The sequence below is a fragment of the Gadus macrocephalus genome, chromosome 1 (genome assembly GCF_031168955.1).
Source record: "Gadus macrocephalus chromosome 1, ASM3116895v1".
Taxonomy (NCBI): Eukaryota; Metazoa; Chordata; class Actinopteri; order Gadiformes; family Gadidae; genus Gadus; species Gadus macrocephalus.
Genome location: NC_082382.1, coordinates 25,991,300 through 25,996,299, shown reverse-complemented (window position 1 = coordinate 25,996,299; position 5,000 = coordinate 25,991,300).

Sequence of the window (5,000 nt, the reverse complement as noted above, 5' to 3'; positions counted from 1 at the left end):
TACCGGACAGAAATTTTACGGAGGGGAGGACGCCTCGTTTCCACATTCGTACATTCTCGTATGCGATCCAACCGTCTCCGACCGAAAGTCCATTCATTCCTATGTGATTCTCCGTAATGTCCGTTTTTCCTCCGAGACTCCTCCCCTCCGTAAAATTTCTGTCCGGTATGTCCGTAATACACGTTCAAAAAATTTAACTTTCGCCGTCGTTTTACGGAGATACCGTATGAAAGTTTTTATGTTTTTCACAAAACATGTAAGTACCTGGCAGGCCAAACTCCTCGCCGATCTCTTTCCAAGCCTGGTTGGTTTTGTTTTTATCTCTGTATATTTCGATCCTCATGTTCCAAAGTACCGGTCTCCTAAAAACGGCCATTATCATACGTTCCCCAATCTTTTTGGCTCGTAAATAAATTCATGTCCGTACGTAAAACACTAGCGCCCCCTTCCGTAAATTTACGGAAGCACGGATACGAAAAACATACGTATGTGGAAACGAGGCGTCAAGGTTTATGGTTTGGTTTAAGGGTTAGGGTTTAGGGTTTGGTTTAAAGGTTAGGGTTTAGGGGTTGGTTTAAGGGTTAGGGTTTAGGGTTTGGTTTAAAGGTTAGGGTTTAGGGTTTGGTTTAAGGGTTAGGGTTTAGGGTTTGGTTTAAGGGTTAGGGTTTGGTTTAAAGGTTAGGGTTTAGGGTTTGGTTAAAGGGTTAGGGTTCCCTACTAAGGTCAGGTTTAGGGTTTGGTTTTCGGTTCTAGGGTATGGTACTAGGGTTAGGTTTTCCGTACCTCTCCACAAGATGGCAGTAGGGTCAAACATGTTCCTCTGGTGCAGTGAGCCACGAGAAACCGAGGCGTTAGATGGCACTCGAGCTGTACCCCATCAGCTCAGACAATGGTTTAGTAGAGTTGCTGCCGGACAGTTATCGAGTAATAAAGCTATTTGTTACGCTGTATTAAAAATGGCGTTTAGGAGTGCCCTTTAAATACATTATTGAAAACCTTATCTTTAGTTATAGGTCTATATTAAACTTCAAATATGGATCAATATAGATATATCAAATGTTTGTTATGTGGACAATTCAATTAAAGAATTATCTCCCATCTCTTTCAAGTGGTGCAACATGTAGGCCTACCACACGGATGAGATGTGACAAACCTTATTATGGTTACGGAAAGCTTTAAGAATTAAATTTAAACACTTACATTAATTCAATGTCAATGCAAACATTAAATATGCCAATTTACGCAATATACTTTGCAGTTGAATCAATATCTTCATAAAAAATTATTCTAAGGAAAAATAAATGAAAATAAATACATATTGTATTCATTGCTGAATGGCCATTAAAAAAAATATATAATTCATTTTAATTATTTAAAGTGTATTAAGGTACAGTTTATTAGTCAGAACAAACCCCAATGCTAATGTCAGTATTTTATGAAAGTGGGTAACCTGACGTTTAACAAAAGTCGGTTTAGACATCGAGATCCTCTTACTCAACCATTATAGCTCAACTTTGATAGTGAGCCTAGCCCGAGCTTTATCATTGATGGTAAATGTTTAGCTATCTCCCCAGTCGAAAACTAGCTTAATACACAAATATCATTTGACACCTGCTTGTTAAATATCATTACAACTTTACCTGTAATAAGTGAGCTAGCTCTAAGATGTATCACCAATTGCTCCCCGAATCACAATTTCTAAATAATATCAAAAATAAAAAACATGATGCTGTTGCTTCAGTATGTCTTCATGAGAGCAGTAGGCCTTATTCGATAGGCCTGTAAGCCCACCTCCTACCCACCCTCTCATCAACCGATAGGCCTGTAAGACCACCTCCTACCCACCCTCTCATCAACCGATAGACCTGTAAGCCCCCCTCCTACCCACCCTCTTATCAACCGATAGGCCTGTAAGCCCACCTCCTACCCACCCTCTCATCAACCGATAGGCCTGTAAGCCCACCTCCTACCCACCCTCTCATCAACCGATAGACCTGTAAGACCACCTCCTACCCACCCTCTCATCAACCGATAGGCCTGTAAGCCCACCTCCTACCCACCCTCTCATCAACCGATAGGCCTGTAAGCCCACCTCCTACCCACCCTCTCATCAACCGATAGACCTGTAAGACCACCTCCTACCCACCCTCTCATCAACCGATAGGCCTGTAAGCCCACCTCCTACCCACCCTCTCATCAAACGATAGGCCTGTAAGCCCACCTCCTACCCACCCTCTCATCAACCGATAGGCCTGTAAGCCCCCCTCCTACCCACCCTCTCATCAATCCAAAACATGGGAGAGAAACATTGAAACCAAGGGAAACATTGTGAAGGGTTCCTGATGGAATGAGGAGGACCTGAACCACCAGAGGACCTCCTGAACCACCGGAGGACCCCCTGAACCAGGACCTCCTCAACCAGGACCTCCTGAACCACAGGAGGACCTCCTGAACCACCAGAGGACCTCCTGAACCACAGGAGGACCTCCTGAACCACTGGAGGACCTCCTGGACCAGGACCTCCTGAACCACAGGAGGACCTCCTGAACCACCAGAGGACCTCCTGAACCACCAGAGGACCTCCTGAACCAGGACCTCCTGAACCACAGGAGGACCTCCTGAACCACAGGAGGACCTCCTGAACCACTGGAGGACCTCCTGGACCAGGACCTCCTGAATCACTGGAGGACCTCCTGAACCACAGGAGGACCTCCTGAACCACCAGAGGACCTCCTGAACCAGGACCTCCTGAACCACCGGAGGACCTCCTGAACCACAGGAGGACCTCCTGGACCAGGACCTCCTGAACCACTGGAGGACCTCCTGGACCAGGACCTCCTGAATCACTGGAGGACCTCCTGAATCACTGGAGGATCTCCTGAACCACAGGAGGACCTCCTGAACCACCAGAGGACCTCCTGAACCAGGACCTCCTGAACCACAGGAGGACCTCCTGAACCACCGGAGGACCTCCTGAACCACTGGAGGACCTCCTGGACCAGGACCTCCTGAACCACAGGAGGACCTCCTGAACCAGGACCTCCTGAACCACTGGAGGACCTCCTGAACCACCAGAGGACCTCCTGAACCACAGGAGGACCTCCTGAACCACCAGAGGACCTCCTGAACCAGGACCTCCTGAACCACAGGAGGACCTCCTGAACCACCGGAGGACCTCCTGAACCACAGGAGGACCTCCTGAACCACTGGAGGACCTCCTGGACCAGGACCTCCTGAACCACAGGAGGACCTCCTGAACCAGGACCTCCTGAACCACTGGAGGACCTCCTGAACCACCGGAGGACCTCCTGAACCACAGGAGGACCTCCTCAGGGCTCCGTCTCCTCACAGGAGCAGAGCTTCAGCCCGACGCTGCTGTGGTTCATGTTCTCGAGGAGGACTAATGTGGCACCTTCACGTGCGAGCGCGTCCACACATGATGTGGGGAGAAAGTGAAAATGTGATAATGTGTGAAAAGTTTTATAAACTTTCTTCTCGCGCACAATTGTGAATCTTGGCAATGAATATGGAGCAATCTCCCTGTAGCCATAACTCAGACAAACGTCTGCCACATGTGGAGAGGATAACACGCAGAGGGGAAAGGAAACTGAAGAGTTGAACTCAAGGGGAATTCCTTAATGGTACTAAATCAGGTACAGTAGGAGGCCGTACTCGCAGTGCACGAGGACCGTGGCGTGGTACAGGAGGTGTGCTGCGGTGTATTACGGCATGGTAAACAATACATACACACACTGTGCTTAAGCTATACTAGAGGCTTAACAAAAGTACACAGTTGCAACTTTAAAATTCAAAAGTAGAAAAACTCGAATGGATAACAAATGTAAAACCTGTTTTGTGTGAGAGCGCCCTCACTGGGGACGGGGGATATTTCAAAGCGGGGAGATGAAGGTGGAGGATGCCTTCAGCCAGCCTGCCATCTCCAATAACCCGGACCATGGAGGCTGCCATGTCAATCGATCCCCTCCCTCACATCATCATCACATTCTGGGTGTTTCCAAACCCGGCTGGCTCTCCTTCTCCAGCCCTGCTCCTCTACGCTCCTCCCAGGGTACCTGGTAACTCACTGATCGTATTGTTTGGCTGATTGGCTGAGCGGGCCCAGGGAGTGGGTTTGTGGTTGTGGGTGTATTTGCTAATGAGCACATTTGGGTTGGTTTATGTGTTTCACAGCATGCCCTTGTGTGCATGTTTGTGAGGTGTGTGTTCATGCCCGTATGTGGGTGTCAGTGTGTGTGTGTGTGTGTGTGCCTGTGTGTTAGTTACTGTGTGTTTCTTTGTGTGTGTTAGTAACTTTGTATGCTTGTGTGTGTGTGTGTGTGTGTGTGTGTGTGTGTGTGTGTGTGTGTGTGTGTGTGTGTGTGTGTGTGTGTGTGAGTGCCTGTGTGTGTGTGTGTGTGTGTGTGTGTGTGTGTGTGTGTGTGTGTGTGTGTGTGTGTGTGTGTGTGTGTGTGTGTGAGTGCCTGTGCCTGTGTGTGTGTGTGTGTGTGTGTGTGTGTGTGTGTGTGTGTGTGTGTGTGTGTGGATATAGAGGGTGATATTGGCTTCCGGAGGCTGATCACTAGCCTCTCCCAGCGCCTTGTTTCTCTCGTCTCCGCCTCGTGTGGAAGTTGTGTGGGCTCCTCTGGATTGCCTTAGCACTGATGCATGCCGGACCCTGTTATCCACCTATCCATCTGTGATATTGATTTCCCTCTCTCTCTCCCTCCCCCTCTCTCTCCCTCTCTCTCTCTCTCTCTCTCTCTCTCTCTCTCCCTCTCTCTCTCTCTCTCTCTCTCTCTCTCTCTCTCTCTCTCTCTCTCTCCCTCTCACTCTCTCTCTCTCTCTCTCTCTCTCTCTCTCTCTCTCTCTCTCTCTCTCTCTCTCTCTCTCTCTCGTTTCATCTTTGCTCTCCACTCTGTCTCTCAGGCGAGCCATGGAGGAAGGGAGATAGGGGTGGAAGGGGGGAGGAGAGGAGAGGGGAGGGGGGATGCAGGCATAGG